The sequence below is a fragment of the Lepisosteus platostomus genome, chromosome 25 (genome assembly GCF_059453375.1).
Source record: "Lepisosteus platostomus isolate fLepPlt1 chromosome 25, fLepPlt1.hap1, whole genome shotgun sequence".
NCBI lineage: Eukaryota > Metazoa > Chordata > Actinopteri > Semionotiformes > Lepisosteidae > Lepisosteus > Lepisosteus platostomus.
The window spans coordinates 14,829,615-14,844,399 of record NC_142635.1 but is presented as its reverse complement, the minus strand read 5'-3'; the positions used below and the strand labels follow the sequence as shown (position 1 = coordinate 14,844,399).

Sequence of the window (14,785 nt, the reverse complement as noted above, 5' to 3'; positions counted from 1 at the left end):
TGTCTATGTCTCACGAGGTATCATGATGAAAACTCTGGGAAAGGAAAGGACAGCTCTGAGCATTACTAGTTCATGCATGCAAAAATGCCACTTTACACAAAAACTGTGAGAGCTGGTTATTACTCTCTTATTCAGATACTACTTCTTCTGGGAAGCAGTGATCTTTTTTCCCATTTTTGAGGCATCGCCACCTACCATACACTGAATATTTCAGAAACAAAATCAAGACAAGGTTCCTACAGAATGAAAAAGGATCAATGCGTGTGTTATTACCAAAAAGACTACGAACATGTTGTATGAGTGCAGCCAGGAACAATCCACCCTCCAGATACTAAAGCTTTCAGTGTTGATTTCACAGATTAAGACTTCATGCCCATAAAACCTCATTTAGTAAACGTAAAATGGAGTGCTGATAAACCTGGTGGCTTTTCACTGCATTTCATTCCTGTGGTTTACTGGGAAAAGTTCCTTCCTCTCCACCATCCCTTACTCTGTTTCAGGCTGTGCCTCCCATTCAGGCAGGACAAGCTGACCTTTCACCCATCTGACCTGTGACCTACGGGATCATGACGCTCCTAGCACGCCGTCAGTCTGAGCAGATGAGCTCGGGCTGCTAGTGCTTCCCCAGCGCAGTGGAGGGGTTACAGCACCCTCTAGGCTCTTGAGGTGAGGGGCGCAGCGGGGTGTGGGTGAGGTAGGTGTGACTCCCTGCCAGGGGCCGATCAAAGCGGTGTCTGGCCACAGACTCGGGGGGCGAGGAGAGATAGCGGGGCCGGGGGATGTTTAAACACACAGAGGTTCGTCAGAGACAGAGCGAAGAGCCGGGTTTTTAGAACTGCATCCCGGGAGGCGCTGCCGTGCACGGGAGACACTCGGGACAGACTCGAAACTGCGCCGCACTCCAGACACGACGGGTTCCCTGAACCCTTTGGCGATGAATCCACAAGTGCAATTTAAAGCAAAAAAAAGCTCCATTTCTTCCATACCTCAGTCGTCAGACAGCGATGGAAGAACAATGTCAGATATGATCAGATATTTCCAAAGGACCACATCAGAAGCCCTACACCTTCTGTCAGCCCCCAAAACACATCTTAACTTTAATATAAAAAAACTCTTTCCCCTAGCCCCCCAAAAAAAGGTTTATGAAGTTGCATCTGTAACACACGAATAATAATTTTTCCAGTTGCAGTTTTCTGTGACAGTTCCATTTCCCTTAACACTGTGACACTGTTTTTTTCCAAGCTCTCTGACTGGCACGGGCACAAACTTTAAAACAGTGAGGGAAAGATAAAAACAGTGGCCAGTTTATTGCAAAGACTACAGATAAAAGGCACGAAAAACACTCTTTACTCCAAGAGTGATTGGTTTACATCCCATGATCGAGGTTGACTCCGCAGGTCTTGAGAGCCATCACAACCATCCCAAGCTCATCTTCAAGCGGACCTTTGACTGCCCAGTCAGTGAAGACGGCTGCACAGTGACAAACAGCAGAGCAGCGTGGGATTTATGAATACATCGACTGAAAGTCTCACCTCACCAGAAACAGAGACCTTGTTGGATTTTTCTGCAAGAGTGCTTGCACTCCTTACACAAAATGCCCCCCAAAAGCTACATAACACCTAAATATCAACACACCACAAATTCCACGTTAAAACTTCTTGCAGACCTAATGCATGTGAATCAACCCTACAGGTACAGTAAGTGGTCAAGATACTGTAAAAGTCTGACACGCAACGAAAAAGGACAACACATTACAATCCACACATTTCTCTCGACAAAAAAGACTGGGGGAGAAAGGATTCTGAATACCACAGCTCCAAAATACATGATCCATACAGTATACGATCCAGTGGCGATATACTGGATTCCACCACTTGCTGCCCCTGCCAATCACACACGGGGCAACAGAGCCTTCAAACACACAGTGCATCACAAGAGCCACAACTAACACACCTGCTGTCTGTCCGCAAACAGGACTGCGCAGCAGAAGAGCTGAGCAAGAGGCCACAGACGAGGCGGAAAACCTCGGCAGCGGAAAAGTTTGCCCGACTCGGGAGGGACAACGGCTACAAGTTATCCGATGCGCCGCAACAAGCCAAGATCTGAGCCAGAGCCCAGCGGGTTCCCACTCCGGCATCCCCGCTCGCAAATCCCGCACTGGGACTGGGAAAGGTAAAAGGGAAGTAGAAAAAAACCGACATCAAGAAACGTCCAGGACCCAATCTTACCCAATCGCTGGCGCCCCACGCACGCCAGGTCCGCTGCTGCTCGCTGCTGCTCAACCTGACATTAACGCTGCAGCCGACATTTTTCATTTGATTTTACTTTATTTCAGCTCCAGTTCGCAGATTTGTTTCTCTCTTTTTTTTTTTGCAGACGTGTACCATTAGCCGGCAGAGGGGGGGGGGACATGTTGACATAAAGCTGAATGTCTGCCAGCCCGAGTTTTTCACCGCTTTTCTTCCAAACCCGCTACAGCGGCTCAGAGCCGCGGTGAGCTTGCGGCGCCCCCCCGATATGTGTTAGAGTTTGAGAGGCGCCCTACGGTCAGGGTTTCCGCAGATGCACCCCGTGTTGGGGAGACATAGGAGATCCCGGCAGCCAGCGGTTCATTCAGCGAGCGGCGCGGCGGGAGATTGACGCGGCGGCGGGCCAATCGGGGAGCGCCGCTCCAGCGGGCCAATCCGCGCTCGCCCCGGGAGGAGAGGCCGCGTCCCGTTACACGCTGTCCGGGCGGTCAGGCTGCGGGGCTGGCGGATGACGCCCGGGACAGCGCGCCAGCAGAAACACCAGTCCGACTGCTCGGACCTCAGCCAGTTTAGTCGGACGCGTGTCCTGTTGGGGCGGGAGGGGGGGATCACCGCTTATGTACAGTGCTGTTTTCAAAGACACATCAGCGCTCAGCGTGCAGAGCAGCCGCGCTAGAGGCGCCATCTGAAACACGACAAACTAATGAAAAAAATAATAATACTGTAGCGTGACTTGACGACATCAACAACGTTAGATTAAAGTATGAATGCACTATACTGTAAGCAGATCGGATCTAAGCTTACGGCTGGAAGACCATCTGAAACACATACAGTAAGAACACGTGGGGACCATTTACTGTTGCTTAATAATAAAATAATGAAGATGTTTGTCTGAATAGCATCAATGTTGAGTCTGGGGTCTTTTCCTTGACGGGAGTAAAAGCCTGGTGCTGGTGAAGGAGGTCTGACGTCCCCCCCTGTGGCACAGCTGAGACTGGGCAGAGCAAGCACTATCAGACCTGGCTCACTGACACGGGGGTGTGTGCTTTCAACGACCAGCAGAGAGCTCCCAATGCCACTTCACACCATAAACCCTAACATAACATACACACAACACACACCGTACTCGCATCTCCAATCTCCTTCTGCCAGGGGCCTCTGAATGCCCGAAGCTCAAAGACCGAGCGAGCAGCAGACACACCCACCACACAGAGGGGACAGGCTGACAGGACGGGGGGGCGTGGAGTCCCGGTCAGCGACGGCAGCGCGAGGCCCGAGGCCCGGCACCGGTCCCCTTTCTTTCCAAGGCAACACAATTGTAGCTCCTCTTGGAAAATGTCACGGCTGCCAAACCCCCCCGGAGTCCCGAGTCCCGAGTCCCGAGTCCCCGCAGACCAGCTCGTTCATCTCGCACACTGGGCCCCATTCAGCCCCTCTCTGCGTCTGTGCTCCAGACAGCTCTGGCTCAGCTCGACCCACAGAGCTCCTGTGTCACCGCCGCGCGGGAACGGCAGGTGGGCTCTGGCCACATGGAGATTCCCGGGACGCGGCGCACCGCTCGGAACGTTTCCCAGTCGGTCGCGGCTTCAGAAGTACAAATCACACACAGCAGAAAGCACCGGCTTCTTCATCCCAAGAGAAAGGTACAGCACCAGTATTGTCACAGGGCAGTCTGCACTTCACAAATAAAGAACCTGTAAACCAAGACCAAAAGAAATCCCAGCGAGAAACACGTCTGATTGCTGGTAGGAAGGACAAGACTAAATTGGATACAGGAGGCATGTCTTTACACAAAGGGTGGTGAGGGTGTGGAACAAGCTGCCCATCCATGTTGTTGTAGGCAATACCCTGGCTACTTTCAAGAAATGGCTGGGTGGGATCTTTCGATTGATTAGCTAGTTTTTCCCTATTGAGAAACTAACCTAAAAAAAACTGCCAAGGTAAAAAAAGGATAGAAACAGTTTAATTTTAAGACAGATGAGAGGCTGGACGCAGTGGAGTTTCATTCCAGGCTGTGCAACACTAAGAACATTACCTCTCTATACTTTGCCTGCGCAGTTTTTCCTATTTGGAATGATTAAAATGTTAATGTATCATACAGTATGTTCATGTCTTGTGAGAGCACACTGGCTATGATTCCCAGGACCTGTGTAGTGTAATGTACTCTGGCACCATAGTGCTACAGTTCACTGCTCACATGATCAAATCACTGCAATTAAATGAGCAGTTGTACTCTCGGATGCCAGGATCTATTTTTACAGACTTGCAACCTGGGAGTCTGTTGCCTGGTAACAACATCTTTCTGTTTTTTTTTTTTTCACTGATATCCCCCAAACTGTACAGCATAATTGTTACTACACTGTATGCTCTTGAGCATGCAGTGAAAAAAAGGAGAGCAATAAAACAGAGGAAATTCCAAACTCCAGGAGCCGAGAGAGAATATTTCATGGTGCTTTAAGTTGCTTTATGTCTTGTCTTTTGCAGAAAGACCATAGTGGATGGCGATTGGGCACTGGAAATCACTGGAAATGTGCAAACCCGTGCCGACAGTTCTTGCCAGCATGTCACTTTACATTACAGTGCAATGCCAGTTCTTTTTTCAAGCTAACGGTTATGGCCCACATGTGAAAGACATGTCATACATAAGGCATGGGAAGGCACTGTGCTCGTGTGCCACAGGTGTGTCTTAACATACTGTAGGCAATGACTAGACACTGTTTCAGAGAAATAAAGACTCCGGGACAGCTCTAGTACAAGGTTACTGCGCGGATCTAATGTCAAGCAAATAAAGCCGAAAGCACAAGAATCCTGTGAACTTTGATCACACTTTCGCTGAGCCATCAGACCGAAGCAGACTCAGGGACTTTCTGGAAGTGCCCAGTCATGCATTCTTGTCTACATGCCTTGCAAATATGATCATTTTCCTTTTTCAGAATACAAATCAAGACCTTTCAGACTGCCTGGACTGCAGTGTGGAGCTGCTGTCTCCTCCACCCCCTCGGTGTGGCTCTGGTCTGAATGCTACCCTTGAATGCCCTTCTGTGTGTGCCAGCATTCATTTCCCCTGCGTTTTTGTTTTCTGTTTTAAGGGCACTATCATTTGTCATACTTTACAGAGCGGCTGTTTGTCCTGCAGACATATTCGCCTTGCGTCTTGAAAGATGAGTTATGTTTAAAGCAAGTGGTGGGCTGTCCGGACCGCATTAACTGTCTAATGAGATGCTCAGCCACACTACAGCTTGTTAATGATGCTCCCGACTGTCATCATGAGATATTTTATCTTCCCTGCTCCTGTCAAAAGGTGCCTGCTGCCCTGTTCTTCCACTTCTCTTACGAATGGTGACTCCGGAATAGAGCTGAGCAACTGGACAGTCGGGCAATGTATTCGTTCCCCAAGGTGTAGTGACCATGTAGTGACCTCTTCTGTGCCGTGGGGCTTGATGGCAGACCTGTGTTTCCCAAAAGAGGGCTGCACTTCTGTGACAGATAAGGAGGGAACCCCACTGTAAGTGAAGCACTCTGGGAACTACTGGGATGAAAAAGTGTGATACTGTACAAGTGCAGTTATTATTATTTGATCCTCATGACAAAGTACCGTCTCAATTGGCTATACGTATTAGGTATGACAGATGAAGATTTACAGAGCAATAAAGCAGTTTTTGATGTTAACCCACGGGCTACTGTGAGTCAAAGATTACCAGCTGCAAATGGGGGTTTTTAAAGGCAGTGGGAATACATGTTTTTTGAATTTCATTTTCATCCGCAGTATCCCTGTGCTCAATCCTTCATTTTCTGAGATGGATTTCTGAGTTTGGTGAGCGGAAACGACCACGACCGAAGGCACTTGACCCTTGTTTCCCACCTTCATCAGGGATTGGCGAGCAGCTGCGCTGACGGTTCCCGTCAACAGTGGAAACACCCAGGCAGTCAGGTAGTCCTCAGTTCTGCATTTTAAAATAGCCCTTCAGTTCAGTTTTTATGCTACAGGCCTCTTTCTGCTGCTCAAATGCTTAAAAAGAGGAAGCAGGTTTAGACTGACCTGACCTGAGATTCAGCTGAAGAAACGTTTATACTCTCTGAATGCAATGTTTATGCTGTCATTATGCTTCAGACAGCACCTACTGAATTATACTGATAGAACAGAAATCAATACACAGTCCAATTGTTATCCACTCTCTGCCCTGCAATTCTTTAATAAAATACACTGTGCCTCTAAATTGCAGTACGCATTATGTATGTTCTAATACTGACTTAATTAATGTTCAGACTGATCAGGAACTGAACTGAACATCCAAATAATGAATCACAAATGTAGCCCAGCCAATGCCCGCTCTTAAATGGATGTAACAGATGAGCCTGTGGGTTTCCAACACACAAGCTGTTAAGAATATGCAACACCCCCGTCTGCCGTGATTCGCTCAGCTGGAACAGCAGGCTTTGCAGTCTTTTTCACAAAGCACCGAAAAATGGAAAGTTTAGATATTTGTATTTTTTAAAAATCAAAACGAGATACCGTAGAAACAGTCTCGATACACAAGGCTCCAAAGTCTCATATAAATACGACAATAGTAATACACTGGTGGAGAAGAAGGGTGGCATGATGGAGCAGTGGGTAGCACGGCACTGTCTGTGTGGAGTCTGTATGTGTGCCCCATGTTTGTGTGGGTTTCCTCCCACAAACCAAGGGCATACTGGTAGGATAATGGCCTTCTGGGGGGAAAATGGCCCTGGTGTTGTGTCTCCCCTGTCCAGTGTGTGTCCCAATCTTGTTCCATCTGCTGCCAGGCTAGGTTCTGGCACTCCTACGGCCCTGTACTGGATAATGCAGGTAAGAAAATGGATGGATGAAATAAAAATGGTTGTGGGTTTTGCCATAGGGTACAGATCGCTGCAGGTTTGCCGGTGTCTATGCTAGAAGTCGGAGGTGGAAAAACAAGCTCGCACACATCAGTTTCTCCCTGTGGACGAGCCGCCCTTTACAGAAAATAAGGCAGATGGGGAGATCGCCCACCAGCACGAATCTGATTGTTCAAAGCGGGGATCTCCACCTTTAGCCCTGGAGAGCCCCAATTCAGTTAGTCTGATGAAGTTATGGGTGAAACAATCAAGTAATATGTTCAATAAAAATCAATCTGATCTTTAAAGGGTGAACTGCACTTACATATTAGTCCTAAATGATCTCTAAATTATTTATTTGATTTGATTTATAAAATCACCTTTTTAATTGATCACAGCAGAACAACAGTTCCATATCTTTAGTAACTGGTGATTTACAGTAACTGTGACTAGCCAGGCCTGGCATGGGAGATCCTTGTTTTAAAGCAAAGGTGTTTAACCACAAGGAACTATTTTTACATTTTGTTTGTGAAATCAACCTGAAAAAATGAACGTGGGCTCAGAATACATGAATAAAACAGCTGAGGAGCTGTTTGTGGCTGATCAAAATCAGTAATGCCAGTCCCTTCAGTTCTCTGCTGCACCAGATCCTTCTCATTGATCACTATCTGCACTTTGTGAATACTAAAACCTCTTGAGTCACAATGTGTCAAAGATGTTTTGAAGTAGAGGATTGTAATGCCACATGGCTTTCACAGATAACAAATCAAACTGAAGGCATTGTGTGTCATCAGGGATATATCAGTGAAGAAATCATTAAAGCATCTCATCTTCCTCTAATTTGCTCTCTGAAGAACAATGTGAAACAGGTCTTTTCTAGATTTGTAAGTTTTATTTTGACATGATGTAACCCGTGATTTTTTTTTATTTTTTAAATAAAAAAATGCTGAAAACGGATACCAATTCCTTAGACATCAAAAGGCTTTTGTACATACTGTACATCTTTTTGCTGTCTTCAGTGGCCTGTTTGGTTGATCGTGAACAGACAGGCTACAATATCACGCCCACATACACATATATACCGTATAAAGCTGTAAATAACCACATGCCTTTGATTAAGAACAAAGAAATATAAATTTAGTACCTGTAGTGTCAAATCAGCATCAAAACATGGAGATATTCAGTCAAACCAAAAAGGGTAGAACTTCATATGAGAGGATCTAAATTCCTTTTATAGATTCTTTATAACCAGTTATATAGTAACAAAACATTTACAGAGTGTTAATAACATGGCAGGAACTGATTCATGCCCATTGCAAGAAATAGCCTAATACTGAATTCTTGAGCATTTATTACATCATCATCATCGCCCCTAAAATGCTATCCCAAAATGTACTGTAATAGAAGCTGCTTGATGGGAGAGTACAGTCAGGTCAGGTTGTCCGAGAGCGTCCCGGAGTATAAGGGGCCCCAGTGGCACTAGGAGTCCAACACAGGTGATCAGCTTGCCAAGCCAAGAGGCTACTGTTCCCCACAAGGGTCAGGCCTGCGTGTAAGAATGAGAAATCTGTGCTCTTGTACAGTACTACCCATTTGTGCTACCAACTCCTACCATCAGGGGCCACTCTAACTATATCTCCCAACTGGTACAATAATAATGAATAATTCTCTTATATACAGTATATAATAATACATTTATATATCAATTTTCTGGACACTCCACTCAAAGCGCTTTACAGGTCATGGGGATCCCCTCCACCAGCACCAGTGTGCAGCCCCACCTGGATGATGCGCCAGTACTCTCCCCACACATCTGCAATGGGAGGGGGATGAAGATGAAGCCAGTTCAAAGATGGGGATTATTAGGAAGCCAAGATCGGTAAAAAGCAAATGGAAAATTTGGTCAGGACACCAGGGTTACATCCCTATTCTTTTGGAGAAATGCCGTGGGACAATGAGCCCAAGGCAAGATACAGCCTGGGCAGGACGCCAGTCCATCGCAGGTCACACCCAGACTCAAACTGTCTAGCACTGCAGGAGAGGATTTGGGGTTAAGTGCACAAATCACAGTCCACATAACAAAACCTGAAGGAATCGCTAAACAAACAAACATCCCAAGATATCATTTTTTATAGATGTTATTTTAAAGGTCACGTTTCACTGCCCTTTTGATATGAAATGAAATAAATAATCCTGGGAATGCGGCTACTGTTCACACTGTGTTTAAAACACATGCGGAAAAAACTGCAAAAAAGCTCGCCAAAGCAGGAAAGAGCTCCATAGCTTACCAACGCTAATTAACGATAGTGATTCATTGACTTAATTGACGGTTAAGTAATAGATTCATCTTAACAGTTAATGAAAGTAAGCCCTCGATAATGAAGCCAGCTCTGTCAAATGCCACACACACAGGAACAATGACCAGCAAACCGGGGATGGAGTCCTGAAATAGCTGAGCCCACACTGCTGTTTTAACCCAGCTGTGAGGTTTTCAAATCGCCACTGAGAAGGGGGAGGCGTGTGCGATCGCGCCACGTAATTAAAGTACAATATTTCCACGGCTCCGGGTGCTGTGCAGACATTTTCCCTTGAAAGAAAAGGAAGATGAAAGGGGAGATAAAAAAGGTTGCCCCCCGAGGCTTTGAAGTCGCTGGTACACCGGGGCAAAATGAACACAACAAGGGGCTTCTGGTGGTTTCAGCTTTTGAGCGATTTTAAAGGTTTTGACAGCTGCTCTGAAAGAGGGGCGTCAGAAGCCTGGGTTTGACTGTATTACATTCTAATCAATCGACCTCAAGTGGGAATTAGGAGCGGGGGGGGGCCGTGCTGGTGCTTACAGCTGCCTAGCCCTCTGCTTCCATGACGCAAGTGAGAATCCCACGTCTCCCAGGCAGCCCTTCTGGATCTCTTGGGAAATCCAGACTGTACACTCAAGGTCTCAGATCAATTGATGAACAAAACCGAGATTGGTTCTAATGAGGAAAAGCTGGTACTGTAGCTGGGCTGCCTCTCCTGAAAGGAATTTCTGGAGACTCCAAAGTCCATCAACAGCACTCATTTTCGGCAAGAGACAGGTGAAACAGGGATGTTAGTGGATGTTCATTTTTTTTGTGGTTCAGGTTTAACACAACATGCCCTTGTTCTTGCTAGGGTAAGAAACTGAGCTCACGATCAACATAATAAACAGGCCTGTTTGTACCTACTGTATGTTTTTATTTAAACCCAACTGCCTGATAGTGACTGGCATCACTTACCAAATCTACAGACTCTTTGACATATGGACATACTCTTCACACAGGCCTGCACGGTTACTGGTGGCACCTCTATATATACAGTATATTTCCAGAATTGTGCTTGAACCAAGCTACTTGTGCTTGAACCAAGCTACCAGCAGCCATGTCACCCTGCAACTCACAACTGGCAACCCACTGAAGCTAAGCAGGTGTGAGCCTGGTCAGTACCTGGATGGGAGACCTCCTGGGAAAAACTAAGGTTGCTGCTGGAAGAGGTGTTAGTGGGGCCAGCAGGGGGCGCTCACCCTGTGGTCCACGTGGGTCCTAATGCCCCAGTATAGTGATGGGGACACTATACTGTAAATAGGTGCCGTCCTTCGGATGAGACGTAAAACCGAGGTCCTGACTCTCTGTGGTCATTAAAAATCCCAGGGCGTTTCTCGAAAAGAGTAGGGGTGTAACCCCGGCGTCCTGGCCAAATTTCCCATTGGCCTTAACCAATCATGGCCTCCTAATAATCCCCATCTATGAATTGGCTTAATTACTCTCTGCTCTCCTCCCCACTAATAGCTGATGTGTGGTGAGCGTTCTGGCGCACTATGGCTGCCGTGGCATCATCCAGGTGGATGCTGCACATTGGTGGTGGTGGTGGAGGGGAGACCCCATTACCTGTAAAGCGCTTTGAGTGGAGTGTCCAGAAAAGCGCTATATAAGTGTAAGCAATTATTATTATTATTACTTAGTATCCCTTACACTTAAAGGCTCCACAGTTAAAATGCTGTTTTCTTTCTTCTCTTTTCAGCATGGAATAAACCTATGACTTGTTCCTTTGCAGCCTACGCATGCTGACGCAGCTACCCACCCGAACTACTGAGTATCCCTCCGCAGACAGGAAGGGAAATTCACGAAAAACCTCCTACAGTACCTCACCTGTTGCACCTTCAAGCTATTTTATTCTAATTTAAATTAGGTCTTGCTTTTGTCACGCCCTCTGCAGCCAGAGGGCGCTCCCACTCTGTCCTGTCCCTAGTTTCCTGCCTGCTGTCCTTCCGGTCCCTCTCTTTCCCCTGGGCTATATATTTCCGGGTCTTGCACTCTGCCCGCGCTCAGCATTGACGTTCGGATGTCCTGAGACCCGCCTAGCACCAGATCGCCCCACGTCCGCTCCCTGAGGGCATTGGTTTCTATACGGCATTCCTGAACTCTTTGCACTAACGAGCCCGGGCCCTTTTCCCGTCCCGCCGCTACGCATATGGGTCTTTATCCGTTCTCCTGCTCTCCACGGTTAGTCCCTTTGGGCGTCCGTGACAGCTTTGTGCTTTCATTTTGGTTCGGCTAACCACAGGAGCTTCTTGGAATCATCCTTCTCCTCTGGGATCAGGTACGGGTGCAGCTCGTGGCTCCAGGTTTTCAACTCCCATGCTACAGAGGAGGCCAGGGTGAACGTTCAGGACTGGTGTGGGGCGTGACGGCTCAGTGCACTAGACAGAAGTGCAAGAAAATCAAGCTGGCCTTTCAAATATAGAAAAGAAGTCCCACCTCTCATGAGTTCCTGACTCTGTATTTAGTCCAGTGTGCTTTTTTCTTCCCCTCTACTGCTCGTACTTTCTAATCTCAGAACACTGGGGTTTCTAAAAATGTACTATTGACTAGGTTATGCAACCTCATAGCATTAATCAAGTCACACTGTTACGTAGGCACCAATAATAGCTTTAGGGCCTGTAACCCACTGTATAATTAATCACATTGTGAGCACTATAAAAATACATTTGTCTATTTTCAGATTTTAGTTTTCAATTAATGGCAGCATGGGGGTGTTACAGTTGTCACTGCTGCCTCACAGCTCTTGGGTCCCGGGTTCGATTCTGGACTAGGGCACCTTCTGTGTGGAGTCCGCAGGATTGCCAGGTGCCAGGTCCTGCCCAGAGCACCGATCCGCATTGTGCTACGTGCTTCCAGGACAGGCTCTGGGTTGTATAACCCACACCAGGAAAAAACAGCTTTCCTTTAATGGACAGATAGATGGAGGTTTCCATAAGGATCTATCCAATTTTATTATTATTAGTTTTTTTCTTCTCTCTCGGACCTGCTTGTAAATACCTAGAAGCCCTTTGAGCTATAAGGTATTGTTATTGTTACCTACTGTATCAATCAAGATTCCTGCTTGCTTCAGTAGCCCTGTTTTTAAAATATAAAACTGAATCGACAAATGTAGTCTGTTCTTCAGCAGATGACAGACATACAGTATATTTTCCAGAGGATATCTTAATAGATTAATATTTTAATAGAAACCAGATTTCAGAATTACTCGTTATTGCCAAGTGAACTTCAGCATCCAATTTTCTAATTAAAAATACTACTATAACAGAGCAATATCTCAACTGAAAGCAGTGGATAAGACAGAACTACTACAGGTTTTTAAAGTTACTGACTTATGCTTTGCTTTAGCCTCATAATTTAGAAATAAAACAACCCTAATTGTCCTTGAAGGATTTACTGCTTTAAAACCTAGGAATTACAAAATGGCCTCAGACAATAACATGATCTACACCATCTCTGTGACATAACCAACCACGTGAGACTGTGAGTTTTAACACAGGCTGCTCACAGAACACAATTGTTCAGCTCTGATTGTGTCTTGAACGATCGAGTCCATAATTTCATATCTAACCTCGAGGGGTTAACGTTATGAAAGAGTCTTTGTAACTTCCTGTTCACTGAAGGAACTGCGCTCAGGATATTCATCCCCTCTCCCTGTCTTTCCCTCATACCTCTATAAGCTTTAGGGCTTAGCCATCATTGCTGCAATGGACCCAGGAATTTGTAATGAACACAGGAGGGCATTTTCTCTCAAAGCAGGGCTGCTGTGAGGCAAGGAAAAATAGATCAAAGAGAACGCTTCATAAAGATGGTAACTGCAAAGTGTACCTGTTTTCATAGCTTTTGGAAGCCTGACTCAGATGCAGCATTTTTTCCACTGAAGGTTTGTCATCAGAGATGTGTCAGGATCGGCCATTGTTTGCCCTCCTGTTATTACTGGCTCTTTGACTCTGAACCCTCACTTGGTGTGGGTTTGAGTCTCACAGAAAGAAGGAAAATCAGGCAGGGGATTTACCATTAATGAACACTGTCCAAGCCATTATCTCTGTCGCCAGGGACCGACAATAGATAATCACTCTGACAGACTGTGGCTTTTCATCCGCATTTTCTGAAGGCGCGGTTTTATTTTACGTATAACAGTTACAATCTGCTTTGTTTTTAAAAGTCAGATTTTGCTCTAACATTTTTGCTTTGCTTTTTCCTTGAGATTATTGAGAATAATCTTTGGTTCCCAAGTTCTAAACCAACAGGACAGACACCTGGGAAACAAGAAGAAAATAACCTGGCTAGCTTTCTTTGTGCTGTCCTGACTGCATTAACACACAATGAAATGGGCAGGAAAAATCCACAATGCACAACAAAACACTTCATCACGCATGTTTTCATCTAGTCATGTGAATCCACAGCTGCTTTATTTATCATTAAATGTGTCAACAGATTCGAGACTTGAGATAAAAAAAACATAACGGCTCATTTATCAAGCATCAGTGGTGTTTAACACTATCAGATAAGCCCTGTTTAAATTTTTCAAAGGAAGGCACAGTAGTTGTGAAACAGACACCCACAGAGTGCCAGCGCAGTAGCAGGGCACTGCTCGTCCCACACACACTATGACAAACAACAAGGGGGGAGACGAAAAGAAACCACACATCGTAAACAAACAACTCACACAGTCAAAATGGCAGCTTCTATATTTACTGTAAGATAAGATTGCTCTATTGGCTGTATACAATTTCTTGCATTAGGAATTTGTCTTTTCACATACCCCGGCTTGCTCTCCATGAGACACACAGGCTCAGAGAGAAGCCTGGGGTCAGAGCGCAGGGTCAGCCATTTATACAGAGCAATTGGTGTGAGGGGCCTTGCTCAGGGGCCCAACGGAGCAGGAGTCCTCTGCCATTTGAACTGGCAACCTTCCAGCCACAGGCGCAGATCCTGAGTCACAGCTCCGCCCTGTATTTGTCTGGCACTTTTTGTCAAAAGTGACCTACTATATATAGTATCTGCCTCCATTTTCTGTATGCAGCTGAGGCTGTTACTGGATTCAAACCCTCAATGTTGAGACTATGAACCAGGGGCCTTAACCACTGCGCCGCCCTGCTGTCTCACACTAATTGGCAACAGGAGCATCAAATGAAGCCAGTTTTCACCACCCAGCACATCTCTTGCGCGGGGGTTCCGAGGAGCAATAGAACATGTGTCAATTCGCCAAGAGCAGAAGGGATGTCTCGAGGCCTCTGATCTGGGTTTCTTGTGCTCCATTTCAATGTCACTGCTGTGTGGCACAAAGCTGATTTTCAAATGTTTTTTTTTCTCTTGATGTTCATAACTTCCAAGATACCCAGGTTCTGGCTGCATCATTACCTT

The 14,785-nt window shown here is 46.1% G+C and overlaps 1 protein-coding gene across 10 annotated transcripts in view; it reads right to left on the bottom strand.

Moving 5' to 3' along the window:
* Positions 1–14,785, bottom strand: part of LOC148641195 (protein Aster-B-like) — a 188,290-nt gene that overhangs the window by 127,971 nt on the left and 45,534 nt on the right. Inside the window, exon 1 of one of the 10 annotated variants that reach the window (XM_088619613.1) lies at positions 2,229–2,593. The exons of 7 other annotated variants lie outside the window; for them this stretch is intronic. The gene's annotated coding sequence lies outside the window, so the exon portion shown is untranslated. Of the gene's footprint in view, positions 1–2,218; positions 2,594–14,785 lie in introns of those variants that run through there. 2 more of the 10 variants (XM_088619623.1, XM_088619622.1) reach the window with 2 other exon arrangements.